The sequence below is a fragment of the Lathamus discolor genome, chromosome 6 (genome assembly GCF_037157495.1).
Source record: "Lathamus discolor isolate bLatDis1 chromosome 6, bLatDis1.hap1, whole genome shotgun sequence".
NCBI classification, from domain to species: Eukaryota; Metazoa; Chordata; class Aves; order Psittaciformes; family Psittacidae; genus Lathamus; species Lathamus discolor.
Window position 1 is genome coordinate 16,067,280 of NC_088889.1, and position 16,530 is coordinate 16,083,809.

The following is a 16,530-nucleotide window of genomic DNA, read 5'->3' on the forward strand; positions in this document are numbered from 1 at the left end:
GTAGCCACTGCAGCTACCTAAATGATTAATACTACTCTGCTCTTGTGAGCCTCCACCTGCAGTACTGCATCCAGCTCTGGGACCCCCGACATAAGAAGGACATGGACCTGCTGGAGTGAGTCCAGAAGAAACCACTAAGATGCTCAGAGGGCTGGAGTACCTCTGCTATGCAGACAGGCTGAGAGAGCTGGGGTTGTTCAGCCTGGAGAAGAGAAGGGTCTGGGGAGACCATAGAGCAGCTCCAGTGCGTAAAGAGGCTGCAAGAAATCTGGAGAGGGGCTTTTGACAGAGGCCTGCAGGGATGGGACAAGGGGGAATGGCTTTAAACTGACAGAGGGGAGACTGAGATTAGATATGAGGAAGAAGTTCTTCCCTGTGAGGGTGCTGAGGCGCTGGCACAGGGTGCCCAGAGAAGCTGTGGCTGCCCCATCCCTGGCAGTGCTCGAGGCCAGGTTGGAGGGGGCTCGTAGCAACCTCCTGTAGTGGAAGGTGTCCCTACCTGTGGCAGGGGGGTTGGAACTGGGTGAGCTTTAAGGTCCCTTCCAGCCCAAACCACTTGATGATATGATTCTATGATTCTAAGCAAGATTTGGGCATCAATTTGCACCTTGCAAGCATAGGGTGCAGATGCTGCCTTTGCCTGACTCATGTGCTGCTCTCAGCAGCACTCCTGCAAGAGCGGAGTGACTGGCTGGGATATGCTGAGCCAGGGAAGCTCTGGGATGAAGCAGCAAAATGCTGCCTTCTCATTGAAGTTGCCACGTCCTGCACATCCCTGTGGCCATTGCTGCTGGCATGTACTTGCCTCTGGCCTGCTTTGCCTTGCATGCAAAGGCACAGCTTCTGCCAGCATGCACCTTGCCTTTGCTCTGCATAGTTTGGAAATGCTGGGGTAGCCTGCAGCTGAGTGACACGCATCGCTGGTGAAGATGGTAATGGTGAGCTCTTACTGCAGCTCAGTGCAAATCCTTCTTTGATACCAAATGCTGTGGAGCAGTTGATTTCTCAAGGGTGCTTTGGGACAAGCAAAAAAAGTTGTTTGCTGTGAGCAACAGGGCCTGGTAATTAAACCAAACTCTTCATTGCCAGAGGTATGAAGAAATGATGGGAGGGTGTGTGCAAAGCCTTGGGGGGATGGCAGCCTCTCCAGTTTGCTGGGATAACCCCCTTTTGCTGACTGTCTCCTGGCTGCAGAGTGGTGAGCCCCTGTGGATACCACAGCTGGGCTCAGGATGCTGGTCCTGACAAGCATCAGCACTGATGTGCAGCCACTGGTGGCTCAGCTCTCCTTATCACTGCTCCTGCTGCCAAAAAAAGGTGAATTTTCTTGTCCACAGGAGTTTGCTTTTTCCCATCAATGTTTGGAACTCCTGGAAGCTGCAGGTTAATGTCAGTCCCCCAGTGATGGAGCCAGATGTGTGGCCTTGGTGGCTGCTTCTGCTGTTTCATTATCCCCCAATAACTATATGACAAAGCATTAACTGTCATCCCCGTGGGTACCCACAGATGTGTGGTCAGCCACCGATCTCATGTGCAAGCTGTTGGTGATGTTTAAGGTGAAAGAAATTTGCCCTGTGAGCACTTTGGGAAGGATCCACGTCAGAGGAACTAAAAAAGGCAGAGGTGTAAGACGTCTGAGCTGAAACAATGCACTTAAGCTCCCCTGGACTACAGACTGGCACAGCCGTGATTGAATGAGCCCCTTCAGTACCTCGTGTGCTGTGAGCAGGGCTAAACCATGCTGGACATCCAGGCAGATTTAAGGCAATTAAGAGAAATGCAGGGGCACCCCCCTTGCTGGTCATGGGGAGGTGTCCTGCGGGAGGCCTTGGGGTGCACTGTGCCTGTCTGCCCCGGGCCCATGGGGTGCCTACGCTTGCCCACCCTCCAGAAAGGAGGTGGAGAGGGGTGCGGTAGGAGCCTATGTGCGCTGCGCGGGGGTCAGTAGGGAGAACGGGGCACCCAGGTGGGTGATGCCCTGCATGGATAGGGGACCCTGGGGCTGATTCCCCTGCTCGGGTGGATGTATCCACACGTGTAGGAAACCTGAGCGGGAGGGTCCCAGTGTGGGAGGCCCGGGTGGGTGATCCCTGCGGATCCTCGCATGGAGGAGGTCTGGGGGGTGGGATCGCCGCACGCGGAAGGCTCCGGGTGGATGTACCCGCACACGTGGGGATGGCGGCGGGGAGGCTCCCTGCGGAGGGGGAAATCCCCGTTTCCGGGGTACCCGTGCGGGGCACCCGGGCGCTCCCCGCAGCGGTGTGGGCTCTGGCGGGGGTGACTCCGCGCGTGGGACAGGCTGGGCTGGGGACCCGGCCGGGCGGGGCGGACGGGAGCGGCGGGGCCGTCGCCGCCGCGCCTTTAACAGGCGGGGGGGCCGGCAGACGCGGCGGACGTGCGGTGCCGCCTCCTCCCTCCCTCCTTCCCTTCCTGCCCGCCAGCGCCGCGCAAGCACCGGCTTGCCGCTGCTCCGTCGCCGCCGATCCGCTCTGCACGGCCCGGCCCAGCTCGGCCTGGCCCGCCGCGTCTCACGGTGAGTGCCGCCCGGGGAGCGCCCGGCCCGGCGGCGTGGAGGGCCGGCTTGGGCTTGGGGCCGGGGCCTGCCCGCGGCCTGCCCGGCGAGGGGCGGTGGGCCTAGGCCTCGGCGTGGCCGGGCCGCGGGGCGCGGCGCCGGCAGGTGGGCGGCGGGGCGGGCCCCGGGCTGCGGGTTCGGCCGGGCGGCCCCCGCCGCCCTCCCCGGGGGCGCTGAGGGCGGGGGTTTCGCCGGGGGCCCCGCTCGGGGGTGGGGGGGAGAAGCCGCTCCCACTCGCGGCCGTGGGGCTGCTGCTGCCGGGGGCCTCCCGCAGCCGCGCCTCTGGGGCAGTGCAGCCCCGCCGGGCGGGGGAGGTCGGTGCCGCCGGAGCACGTCCCCCGGGAGCCTTCCCGAGCCAAGGGAGCTGCTAAAATGGGGGAGAATGATGTATGGGTCGTAGGTGTGCGTGTGTACCCGCCCGCTGCCGGAGGGCGAATTGATCCCCAGAATGTGATGTATGTGAGTTCCCCCGGGGTTTCGGCCCCCGGGGTGAGGTTAGGCGTGAGCCGAATGCTGCAGCGCCCGGCTGGCCTCGCAAACTTCTGTGAAGCATTGCGCTTTGCCGGTTGGAACAGCCCGGCCCATTTTGTGTTCCTGTGGCAGTGCTAACCTCGCACGGGAAAGCCAGCTGCCTTTCCCCGTGTTCGCAGGTGATGTTTGTCAGGGGTATCTTAATTTAAAGCTGCCTCTGCCTTTCTGGTACAGCGCCGGTGCCGGGTGCACGCAGCGGCGTTAACCTCAGAGGTGGTGGTACCCTCCTGTCTCTTCTGTCTATTCGCAACTTACTGCTCCATTCCTGGAGGCCTCCCTCTGCCGTGCAGGTTATTAAGGGGGGAAGTGTGATGGTGGGGAAGACAGGACTGCAGAGCTATGTGTTTTGTACCCAGCTATTTTCAATTGATGAAGTATCTTAATTAAGTAGGTGGCTATTAAGAATAACGTAGCATAGTGTCTTTTCTGCATTAGGCAGTGCCAGATGCTGCTTTCCAGTGATGTGCGTGCACCTGTGTGCTTTAGGTTTGCCAGTTTATAGCCTGCCTTTTCCAGAGGCTCTGCTGTGTATTTTGAGGTCGCTGCTAGCAGAACTCAAAGATTATTTCTTGCTTTGTTGTAGTGAGCTAAGGAAGAGATGCTGAGCTGATACTCAGCTATAGTTCAAAAGAACAGAAAACTGTTTAAAAAGGGTTTTTTTTCCTTGTGTTTCCGTTGCTGCTTCTCTCCAACAATGCGCATGACGTTTAGTAGATGTAACTGGCAAATTCTGTTTAGCATCTCTTTCTGTATGACGAGGCAAAAATCCTCTCTGGAAAGTCTGAAGTAATTGCTGCAGAAGTTAAAAGTGAATTCAGTTCCCATGTTCCACTTTCTTTCAAATATTTTCGTTGCATGTTTTCTCAGTGAATCGCTAATGTCCTCCTCTTTGGTTTGGGCTGGAAGCGTTTCTCTGCCTTGTGGACCTCTTCCCTATAACCGCACTGTAATTTCTGTCCGCAAACAGGCTACGCAACTTGCTTTACCACATATTTTTTCTCTTGCCTCATATGCTGATGCTGCTTTCTGCATACTGTGATTAAAATAACTTTTGTGTGTAACTGCAGCAGGGAAAGGTTGGGGTTTGGCTAGAAACACTAATTCCCTGTTAGAGTTATTAACTTTTTTTGTTAATTGATTTATTCTTTTTCCCCTATCTAGTCACAAAAAGATGCTTTCTTCTCTCACAAGTAGCAGCAGTAGAATATGAAGAACACTATTAGCTTTTGATTCTTTACCCTCCACTGTCAGAAAACCCCCATTACAGATAACTAATCCTGCTAACTAGTTTGGTTTTGAGACCCCTTGAAGAAAAGGGAAAGACTTTTTCAAGCCTTTGTAAAACTGTGGTGTTATTTGATTAGCTATGTAGCAGCTTTTGTTTGCATCATCTGCTCTTGCTGGTGTTGCTTAAAAGTGTCTAATCATTGCTTGACTGTCAGTGGTGTAAGCCCAAGGTTAACAAGATGCCTCAGAAACTGGAATTCCCCATGAATTTTGAAGGTGATGCTTATAGATTAAATATGGCTTTGTCCGAGACCCTTGAGCATAAGGACATGGGGAGTGAGGACATGTGTTTTATTTTAAGCATCAAGCTTGGTTGCTCCTAATCCCTTCCCCTGCTGCTGCCAAGACACCCACCTCTTGCCATTGACTTTGTGAGAGCTTCAGCTCCCAAGTTTAGTTCCCTAATCATACCCCAGTTACGTGCCTGAGTAAATAGCATGAATATCCCCTGCCTCATCCTGGAGGGGTGGAGAAGAAAACAGAGTGGCAGGAGGAGGGTAATTCTTCATTCCTGCTATCCACTCTAAGAGCTGCAGCAGCAAGCGAGCTTGTAAGAACCGAAGAGTGGAAGAGAGCCCCTGATCAAGTTTAGTTTCCCTGTTTATAGCACCCATCTGTGCTGTTGATGCATTTTGTAACATAACTGCTTTTAAGGTGAAACTTGTCAGTTTATTCTTTGTCCCATCTCTGGAAGAGAGCTGTTGAGAGGTTTCTCTTGGTCTTGGAGCAATCACTAAATTTCCATCCTCGTGGTGTTTATGGCCTGTTTGTGTAATCTGGTTTTGTTCTGGCATTGCCATTTGGTTTAAAACATTGTTTTCCCTCCCTGATGTAATCAGAGCAGTCTGATCCCCTCTTGACCACTTGTTTTAGTAGGTTAAACAAGTCAAAGGTTTTTAAGTCTCTTCCTGTTGTTCTTTTACCTATATTTGCAGGATTTCCTTCTTAGTGAAAACCTTTTGCTTTTACCTGTCAAAACCTTTTTAATATACAGGTAATTTTATGCACCTGTGTTTAGCAGTTAAGCTTCCTGCTCTGTGTTGGCGAAGCAGCAGCATCGTATTATTTCTTAAAAAAGAGTAATTTTGAGGGGGGTCTGTTGCTGCACTGAGCTCCCAGACTTCTTTGACATTCCTTGGGTGGTTGTTTTAGGCTAATGAGATGGGGAGTTGCTGGGCTAAATCTTTCCCAGACAAATCACTGTGCATAAACTACAGAGATGATAGATTGGAGAATTACCAGCTCATGACTCTTAGGAATCTGTTTCTCTTTTCATCGTTATACAAGATGTCCAAGCAAATAAAACACACGATCCCTTTAAAAAAAGAAATATTTATTTATGGCTTTGGAAATGTAAAAGCTTCTTCCTGTTCGCATGCCTGCATGCTACAGCTGCTTGCAGGAGAGCGGGGACTTCTGAGCTCTGAAAACTTCCTATTTCTTGCCAGAGTGGAGCTTTTAAAGTAATTCTTTTACCGTGTGGACTTCTCCAGTCTGATTTCTGTGGTCTCTTGTTTGGGAGCACATCTGTGCTGCTGGTGTGGGCACTGCCTGAGAGACTTGGATTCCTGATTTTTATCCCCCTCCCCTCCCCTGCCCTGCACCCCGTGGTGCTTCGTGGTGTCTGTTATTTCCAATGAGTTTGGAGCGGGAGCAGCAGTGCTCATGTTGATAAGCACTGTATGTTGATTTTGACTCTCCTGCTTCTTAGATTGAAGAACTGCTCTTCAGCTGGCAGGGGGGAGAAGCAGAGTGAATCCAGGTGCTGCTCCAAGCAGGGAGGTGGTATGCAGGCATTGTAGTTCCTGTCATTCCTCTGGAAGGGTTTTTCTTCTCCTGATGTGAGAACTAAAGCAGCATCTGGGCCAGGTTCCCTGCATGTGAATTTATCCTCTTTTGGTTGCTTCCATGCTTGTGTGCAGGACTGCTGCAGTTTAATTAGATTATATTAGAATGAATAAGTGAATAAATGAGCTTATGGGGGCACTGTCAGGTCATCTCAGCCCCTAAATATAGGTCCTGGGCAGGGTGCAAGCTTGGTGCAGTGTCTATCCATACAGCAAAATTAAATGGAGATCTCCCGGGAATGCATAAGTTCTGCTCTCTTGTTGGCCTGGATACTCCAGTGTCTTGGTATGAGAAATGCCAAAATCCTCTCAAATACGAGCATTCTTCAGTTGAAGCTTGGTGGGGAAGAGGAAGTCGTAGATGTGGAAACTGTAATAATTTGAGGTGCTGAAGAATGCAAATCTCATGATCCTTTTTAATGCTTCCCATTTAACTAAAGGTGATTTTTCTTTTAAGTCTCTTATGTACTGTGGAAGACAGAAAAAGGAATGATTTATGTAGCGTGTATGTACATGAAACTCTCGAAGGCTTCTTCTCTGACTTTCTAACATGAAGTATATTGTCTCCTTGCAATGATATGATGGAAAGAAATAATTTAGGAGCTTCAGGCCTTGAATTTTGCTGTGCTATGTGTGTGGGATAGGAGGGAGAGGAGAAGGATGGCAACTTTAATGTTTGTGGGTTAATCAGAAGTAAAATAGTTACTTGTATGCTGCCCTTCTTGTTTCCTGCAGTGTTCTTTGGTTTTGTTAGTGCTTTGTGGCTACCCTGCTTATCAAAAATCACAGCTCTAAATTCCCTTTAATTTCGAAGAAGACTTATTTAGAAGAGTAGCATTTTTTCTTTTTCAAATGAAACCACATCTTTGCTTGTAGATCACTGAGGCTGCGTTATAACTCAGGGAAAGTGCTGTAAATTACTGATGTGGGCAAGCTAATCATTTTCTTGCACTAGTAATCCCTATTATAAATAGCCTTGTCCTCTGCTGTTAGTAACAGCTCCCTGCTGCTGTTTCTGTCAGGCGTGCAGGATTTTCAATGGTAGTAAAGTATGGAAAGAAGCGCTTCTTGCAGGTTTTTTGCTCTTCCTGTTGGACCCCTCCCTCCTGGCTGCTGCTGCTGCTGCCTGCACTGCACTGTCTGGTTCAGCTCGCAGCCAGGCAATCCTGCAAATCACTGCTCTGCTTGAGAACAGCCACTACATTGCTAACAGCTCCCCTGCTGCAGGAAACATCTTTAAGCCCTTTTATGCTGTAAAGTTGAGGAAATACAGCAAAACTCCCGATTTCCTTAAAATTGTAGTTGAATGACTAATTGAGCATAACGGAGGGCTTTTTCCGTCTCAGGTGTGCTGATGTCCAGCAAAGCACAAGTTGTTTTTTGGATGGTGCATATTATTTGAATATCTCACCTTCTCAGCCTGCCTATCTGGTGTCCAGCTTGTTGAGCATGTGTTGAATGACCCAGAGAAAATAAAGCTTGAGTTCAGAATTACATGGGTGTTGAAGGCTTTTAAAGCCTGGTATATTTATGCCTGTGATTCATGGCACTTCCAAAAACAATCCAGCTCCATCCTGTGGAGGGGAAGTACCTCAGTCCAGTGTTATTTCATTTAGCTGTGTCACCCGCCAGAGCAATATAAACTGAACCAGAGTTATTTTGGGCTACTTATTCCTTTGCTTCCAAATCCGACCCTGCAAGGCTTTCTTGTAGAAGAAATGCTGGCTTAATACTGCTTTGCACTTTCCCATATGGACTGAAAATGGCAAGCAGGGTATTTTATTTCAGGGATGTGACAAATTTTAGTACATCTCATTCCGGTCTGTGTAAAGGTGTCTTTTGTCTGCCTGCAACTGCACAGAAAGGAAGTTGTTGAGTCCAGGAGATAAAAGCACTGTCTTCTCCCCTGCGAGGGAGCAAGCTGCTTGCCCCTTGGCTCGGCAGTGCTCTGCTGCTGTCCTGCTTGTAGTAGGGTGGAGGAGAAAATGTTCCTGGGAAAATGTGAGTAGACTCGTAATCTATTTGCAAGTGCATAGCTGTCAAGGAAGATGATGACTAAGCTATTGCACAAGGTGCAGCTCTTCAGGGAACGCACCAGGATTGGACCGGATCGTGACTGACTGATAAGAGAGCCTATAGTATCAGTTAACTGGTAATTTTTTTTATTGCTGGCTTAATCTATGACTTTTATTTTTCCCCTCAGCCTATTTGCTGTGGGGCTTTAAGTTTAAAAGGCCATACTCTGTAATTACAAAGGAAGAAAGTCCAGTTTATTGGAGGAAGTGAAGGGTTCCTGAGCCTGTGGTTGAGAGTGCTAGTAACAGGCGTGTTTAAAGCCAGTAACTTGCATTTGGCTCACGTGGGCGTCTCTGCTGGGTACCTGCCCTGTGCTGCTGCCAGGCTCTCGCATGGTAACGTCTGTCTGCCCTTGTGTGGCAGGCAGGATGGAGGCACTTAGCTTCCATTTAACAGAAGGGAAAGCAGAAGCCAGGTGCCTGCAGTTGAAGATGCTGAGAGGTCACCAGCTGACCAGCTGCTAATGCTGTTCTGGCCAGGACCATGCTGCCTGGGCTTTGTGCTGGCAGTTAGCTGGTGGGTGAGTGGGGAAAAAGCTCTTCTATGGTAGCAGGGCTGCTTCCTGCATGTGTCTTCCTTTCAGGATCTCTGCTGCAGCAGGGGTGGGAGCCCAAGCCTGGTCCCAGAAGGCAGTATCCAGATGGGTTTGAAAGGCTTCTGTGATGATTACCACTGAGTTGTCCACCAAGTCATTGCTTATGTTACATGGGGTCATCCCAGCTTGGCTTTCATGTAGGCATTTCCTTTCCCTTAATGCTATGCTACGCATGGACCTAAAATGTGTGAAACCAACTGCAGCATCTCTTCTGCCCTTCCACATTTCAGCTCCAGCTGTACCTGAGAGCAGCACCATGGCTACAGCAGATCATACCCAGTTATCTTTCACAGGGCATTTTGCAATCCGGAAAGTGAACAGAGTGTATCAGTGCTGTGCCAGGAAGGGCCTTTTTCCCCTGGGATTAGGCAGGAACTCTTCTGCCTCCTTTAACTTGCTGTCTTCTGGGGACCCTTGGCACAACCTTCTCCAGGACCAGGCAGTGTCTTTGTGAGGTGTGGTACTGGGATGCTGGCAGAAGGTGGTGTCTGTGGGTGAATGCTGTATTGCATGGTACACCTACTGACCTTTGCTTGTGCAAATACCTGTTGCCAGCATGTGTGGCTTCAGCTGTGATGAACTGATAAAGAACTGCTGCTTTTTCTGTTTATGCTGCCTTGTCTTGTATTTATTACTGTAAATGGTGGAGGTGCCTCAAAGATTCACTTCTTCAAGTTCAAGCTCTGACCAATGTGGAGCTGTTTGCTTGAATGTTTGTTGAGAAGGTGCCCTTGCCAAGCCTGTCCTAGTGTGGACAATGAGGAGCATTGCCCAGAAGAGAGGCAGAGGTCTTCCAAAGCCTTGGGAACCACCAAGATGCAGGGAGGATTTATGGAGGTTGTTTTAGAATTTTACTGGGTTCCCTGGACTTTCTCATGGCAGCTCAGTGGGGGGGTACTGACAGTTCTCCCTTGTTACCTTCACCCCAGGTCACTTCCTATCTACAGCCTGTGCTGCGCTACTGTTGGGATTGGATTGTGTGCTAGATTTAGTAAACCTCTTTACAGCTTATGTGTACATATGTAAAAACAGTTGGGTTTTTTTAAAGTAGCTTTTAATGGGTTAGAGCCTAGTTCAACATGCACAACGAAGCTGGGCTTTTCTGCACACGTGGCAGTACACTTGGCCAGTTATGGGAGGGACAGGTATGTGTCTTCTACACCTTGGTATACTTCCACACGTGGATTTGGGGAGGTGCAGAGCACTGTGGGTGGGAGGGGAGGGTTCTGGAGGCTTAATTACAGCTTGCATAACCTGGTCTGCAGTCTGAGGCATGTGAAAAGTGCTAGTGAAGGGGTTAGGTTTCAGAAGTTTTAAAGGCTTGTGAAAATTCTTGGGCAGATATTTCCATTACAAGCCTGCCTTTTCAGTCTCCAGCCCTTGATCTCCCAGTTTGTACCTTTTTTCCATGCTGTTTGTGTGGGCAGAGGAAGAATTCTTTGGCTTCTGGTCCAGTGTATGTATTTCTAAGTACATTTCTTAATCCTCACTCCCCATTACAGGCTACTGGAGTGATAAAGTGTAACTGAAGTTGGAGGCTAGTAAGTTTAGATCTGTAAGTTTAGATGTGGTGAAGTGTTTGTTCAGTCCTTGAATGCCAAAGGAGGAGCAGAGTGTGGAGAGGAATGACCTCAATTACTTTGTGTTTCTGCTGCTGAGCAGTTTTAGGTCTTTTTAACAACCTGGCATGTTCGAGTTCAGATGAGTACTGTGCTCATCAGTAAAGCTGAGTGCACTGGGACATGTGTTCATGCATGTGTTATGAGACTGTTTTTGGGGAAGGGCTCTGGGTTGTTAGGTTATTGACTTAACTCAAAATTATGAAAACAGTGAAATGCATATTTGAAGTCCTTTTAGGAAGCTCTTACAAGTTTTGTTCTTATGGTCACAAGTAGAGGAAACCCATAGAGATGCACACATTGAGCACATCTTTCGGGGTTTTTTTGTGTGGTGTTGTCCAACTCCCAGCATTGTGCTGTATCTGGGGTTATTCATTGAGCTGGATTGTGGAACTAGGACAAGTATGGCTAAGGAGCATTGTGGGGTTTTCTGGGTGGCTGCTACTGCTCAGAGGAACATTAGCAAGCCTCAGCATCACTTATCTGGGGTCTCAAAAACCACGTGAGGAAGGTGGTAAAAGAACCATGGACGATGTGGTGAAGGAGTAATTCAGGTGTGTATAAGCAAGTCTGTGGAGGAGCTGAAGCCTTTTCCCTGATGTGGGAGGGGAGTTCAGCCTTCTACTCAGGGTGTTTTTAAGTGCTGCTGTGGAGGCTGCCAAAATACTGCACTGGTTCCTGAGTACCTGTGACCTTAAGCTGCTCGCCCAGATCCTAAAGGTGGATCTGAGATTCCATGCTGAGTTGGCACTGTGTATTGTTGTATGTGTTACATGTGTGGTCCTTCAGCAGACTGAAGCACAGAATGGTTAAAAAGGTGAAAAGAAACCTTATGGAGAGGAATGTGTAGTGCTACTGTTTAGGAGCACATCTCCTTGGTGTGGAAGTGGTGATATCTTGTGGAGCTATGGCCAGTGAGGTCCCTGTTGTAGCAAGAGGTTTAGTTAGATAATGAGGTGAGCTGTTAGTGCCATCCTTGGTAAGTGGGCTACATGCAGTGTCTCAAATGAGAGTGGAGAGGAACCTTAATGCTTCACCTATCTCAGTAGGGAAATACCATGGTTAAGCAGCAATTTCTTAAAGTTTATGCTGTGCTTTTAAATTGAGTTGGAAGTTCCAGCTCATAATGCAATTTATACTTCAGAATACACTGGGAAGGACAGCTTTACTATAGATCAGTCAAATTCACTCATGTCTGCTGTGGAAGTCTTGAGGATAGGAGTCTGTTTAGACTTCATCAGGTACAAGTTTGTGCTGGAGCAGAAAGTCAAAATACTTGTGTTGTAGGAAGCTTATCATTGGCAGAAGCTTCTGTGGTTCAAGTTCAGTCCTGAATGTACCTCTACATATTCCCTGTGTTTGAAGGTTTCATAAAAATGGCACGAACAACATTTTAATCTGGCAGGTGATTTTAAATTTAGTTCACAGTTGTAATAAAATCCAACCCTCTTTTGCAGTTGTCATTTCTAATGTGATAATGGATAAAAATGCATTGGTTGCTGCTAGCGAAAGAGTGAATGGTAGAAGCCTCTTGTATCAGTTAAACACGTTCCCTGGAGTCCTAGGGGTCTGGTTCATCTCTAACTGGCAAGAGTGGTGAGTAGGAGTCTGCTGCTGCTCTATTGCCAGGTGAAATAAAGCACAGCACCTGTGCTGTGTGCAGAGGCTGCAGATTCACCATTACAGCACTGAGCACCTTGTTGGATTGATGGTTGAGAGTTTTCTGACTTGCAGGCAAAATGCATTCATAGCCAGTTCCTACCCGGTTGCTTCTATGCCAGCATTGTCCCCTGGCTTGAACCCCACCCTGCAAGGTAAGAGCTGGAGGAAGCTGATCTGTGGGTATCGCCCCTCTTTGCTTGGGTGTAGTTCAGGTCAGCATAACTGTACCTGCTCAGAAGGAAGCAAGCATGGCAAGTAATGCTAGCTCAGGCCTGGCTCTTTGGGTTTTCTGATGGCTTTGTGTGTTTCTGAGCCACAGCTGTGTTTTACTGTATTAAAAGCAAAAATAGGCATGCTGATGCAGCGCTTGCCCAGCTGTGTAGGCTGAAGAGGAGGCATTTCCAGGCTGGGGAGGCTCATAGTACTCATGTTTCCCAAGTCCTAGTTTGGTAGTTGTGCTGCACATGCTGATGATAACTCTTATTTGTGATGCCTCTGTCAACTTATGTGAACTTTGCTTTCTGTACATTGAGTCTACATTCCTTCTATAGTCTAGCCTAAACTGAAGTGGCCCTTTTAAAATCTTGAGAACTAACTGCATACTCCTGCGTTTTAAACTCTTGGCATATTTGAAAATATATTACTACCCTGATCTTTGGTTCTTTAACTGATGCATACTCATTTCCACTTTTTTTCCTCCCACGGTACTGTATGTGGTGAGGAGAGAGAAAAAAATTGCCTGTTGATTTCATCTCCTTTTCTAGCTAAAGGTTTATCAAAATTTAGCCTGATAATGGGGCACAGCAGTCTTGTTTCAGATGCTGCTTTCTGATGCTTTCATTTAGCAAGGTCTGTGCCATATTTACAGTAATTTTGATGCAGCAATTGTGCTTTCTTCTCTTTAGAGAAAACTGAAATCACTCAACTACTTAGACATAATGTAATGCAGTAAATAGTATCTTGAACTTCAGGTAGTTAGAAGAAACCACATGAAAGCATCTAGATCTGATAGGATTCACAATCACTTAAGAGTTTTGATTGCCCTCTGTGAGTTAACAACTCTCCTTTAACTTGCAGCCTGCTTCCAAGGCAGGTCAATCTCATCTTCCTCTAAGAGTTCAAATAGATGAGAGCATCCATCTGCTGTTGGCTTCTCCTTTTGTCCACTGTGGTTTAACAATGGGATTGTTGAGTCACTGCGAGGTTAACGAAGCACTTTTTTGTCAGTGGTCCAGTCTCTTTGTATAGTTGTGTTTAACAGCACACTGAACAGAAATAATGGGAAAATCTTGTTGGTGGAATGACCAGGGTTGTCATTTTGCAATATCAGGGTAAAGACCTGCTTAAGCTTTGGGCTTCTAGCTGTGTGCTGGGTGGCTGCTTGAAAATTGCTCTGCAAGAACATTAAAGATTAGTTTCTCTATATCTTTTGCATTCAACAGTGTTGGAACTACAAGATCTGGATGATTATGGTTGGTTCAGCAGCAGCTTTCCGTATAGCATTTAAAATGATTTTGTTACAACAAGTCTTTTGGGGTTTGGCATTAGAAAAAGAGTGAATTGTAGCCCTTAATTATGAAATGTAGGAACAATTGCAGCCGGACAGACAGGCAGCAGTCCAACTTCTGTCTTACTGAGTGAGCAATGCTTTTGTGCTGTGCCATCCCACTGCACAAATGCCCATAGTGGGCACTTTCTAGGTTCATTGGGTTTGATCTCTCTTAGGAAGGGGTTTGAAAGCTCCAATTTTGGGATAATCGCAGTAGTCCTTCAGGCCTCTGCCCAGTTGGTCTGAGTGAACCTGTTACTGTGGCTGCCCCAAAGAGCTTCCAGTGGAGGCAGCTGGCAGCAAGAGTGTGGGATTAAAACTCGGCTATTATATCTAGTTTTACTGGGATCTCGGTGGCTTGGCTGTGTAGGTGCAGTGGCAAAGTAATTGCAAGGAAACACTTGAAGGTGTAGTGTTTTGCTGGCAGTGTGGCCCTTGTGTGTGTACAGGCAATGCAGAGCTTTGAGAAGCTTGGGAAGGTGTGGGAAGGGGTTGTGCTCTGTTGTATGTGGGTGAGCTGTGACTTGCAGGATGCCATGTGCCACAGGGAGAGGTTTCTTTTCCCCTGTCTCCTAGGAGCCTTCCAATATCCACAAGGGCCCTACAAGGATACTGGAGAGGGACTCATTGGGGACTGTAGCAACAGGACAAGGGGTGATGAGTTCAGACTGCAACAGGGGAAGTTCAGGTTACGTGTAAGGAAGAAGTTCTTTACTGTGAGGGTGGTGAAGCACTTCAATGGATTGCCCAGAGAACTGGTAAATGCTCCATCCCTGACAGTGTTCAAGGCTGGGCTGGACAGAGCCTTGAGCGATATGGTTTAGTGTGAGGTGTCCCTGCCCATGGCAGCGGGGTTGGAACTGGATGATCTTAAGGTCCTTTCCAACTCTTAATATCCTGTGATTCTGTCTTTTGCTTGACAGAGCTGGGTGGCAGTGGGACTTGTAGGAGTGCCGCCGGTGGGGCAGTGCGCTGAGAAGCTCTCACCTGGAGCACCTCTCCAGGCTGTTTCTCCCACAGTTGAAGTCAAAGTGCACCTGTTATCACAGAGGCATTGCCGTTTGCCCCAGCTGTGCCTCTGTTCTAGGTGTGTCATTAAGAAAGGCATTGTTAGCCGACTTGCGAACCACGCATGCAGTGGAAAATACAGAACTCCTGTCCTAGACACAGCTTCCCTCACTGCTTCCAGGAGCTGCTGAGCCTCCGTGGCAGCTGGTGTACACATGCCAGTACCTTCCCCTGTTGGGAATGTTAAAAATACCCGCTACAATTTTCCCTTTCCACATACCAAGGTATATTAATGTGCTGCTGCTTTGATTAGTCATTTCCTTTTCCTTTGTTCCTTTCGCAACAGGGTGAAGCACTGCGGGTGCGTACTTCAGTGAAATCTTGTATGGTTAAGGAGTCTGAAGCTAGATTCTCCTGGGTTAATACCTGTCTTTGGCAGAAGGATTCTGTTCTCATCTGTTAAAATGCACATTTAAAAATAAGTCTGGATAAAGTAACTTTTATGGTGTTCATACTAAGAATAACCAGATTTATTTTTGTAGGGAAAGAAATTGTAATGTGAAAGAGGCTAATACTCCTACTTCCAGAAATGTAGTATATTCTTGCAGGAACGCTTTGGTTGGTACACTGCTATAGGAAAATTTCCCAATGCTCTCGCTTATTTTGAGGTTTCTTATCTTCCTCCTGTGCCCTGAGCTCTGTGCACTCATACTCTTTCCTCCCTAAGTTCCTGCAAGACCGTGTTGACCATGGGTGGAAGCTTGCTGAATGCATCATGACACTGTTAGGCTGTACATGGCTGTACGTGGCTCAGTTGTAGCATAATTTTGTCAGTCTCTGCACTATCGTGGTATGTTACAAAGGTTAATAAATTCAGCTGTATGGACCTGCTTAAACATTGCTCTGAGTGACTTGTGAACCTTCCAAGGCTGGTTAGTTTTTGCTTCTCCATTGCTGCTGCTGTTTTGGCAGGACATTTGGAGAAAAGCTTTAGCACCAGGCATTGTGGAGACCTACAGAACAAGTGAGAGATTTAAAACTTGGTTGTGTGCCTAGAGAAATTCAAGTGAGTAGGCTAAAATGTCATCTGAACAATATTGTTACAGGCAAAGTTGAGTAGAAATTTGGAGAATTGAGCAATAAGGATGGACCTCTGTGTAGCTACTTGCAGAATTCAGAAATGTATCCCCTAAACAAGATGCCATCCTTGTTAGCAGTATGTTGTGGTTTTCCTGTTGTTCTGGTGCTGAGGACATCTACTTTGCCCTGGATTCAAAGCAAGGATAGCTTGTGCCTGCCTAGGGAGCTGAGGCCTGGGCAGCAGTGCAGCTTCTGCCAGGCTACCTGAGGAAAGGTGAATGATATTGGAGCTGTGTGAGTGAGGCTTGCAGGGAGGTAATTACCTGCATAGCCAGATAATACACTTGGGTCTTTTCCTTGACTGTTTGCCGTTCTTGTATATAAAAACCTGTGGGTTTTCTTTAATGAGCATTAGGCTCCCAGGACTGAGATGCCATTCATACTTTCACAGAAATCCGCTAAGGCAAAAATAAAAAAAGCAGGACCAGAGGCCTCTTCTCTTGCTTGTCTCATTTTACATACATATTAAAACATAAACAAGGATGCATAATATGGGAACATATATTTGATAGTTAAATTTGGTGTATGCACTGGGAAAGGGAAGCGGTTTCATTCTAGCTGCTTTTTCTTTGCAGATTGCTGTGGAAGTATGGAATCACAGAATGGAATCATAGAATAGTTAGGGTTGGAAAGGACCTCAAGAT

At 47.7% G+C, this 16,530-nt stretch overlaps 1 protein-coding gene across 8 annotated transcripts in view; it reads left to right on the forward strand.

The window, feature by feature from the left end:
• The first annotated feature begins 2,380 nt into the window (after positions 1-2,380).
• KTN1 (kinectin 1) overlaps positions 2,381-16,530 on the forward strand; it is a 79,839-nt gene continuing 65,689 nt past the window's right edge. For 4 of the 8 annotated variants that reach the window (XM_065683048.1, XM_065683051.1, XM_065683052.1 and 1 more), the window contains exon 1: positions 2,381-2,533. The gene's annotated coding sequence lies outside the window, so the exon portion shown is untranslated. The remainder of the gene's footprint in view (positions 2,534-16,530) is intronic. The other 4 variants (XM_065683045.1, XM_065683049.1, XM_065683047.1 and 1 more) reach the window with 1 other exon arrangement.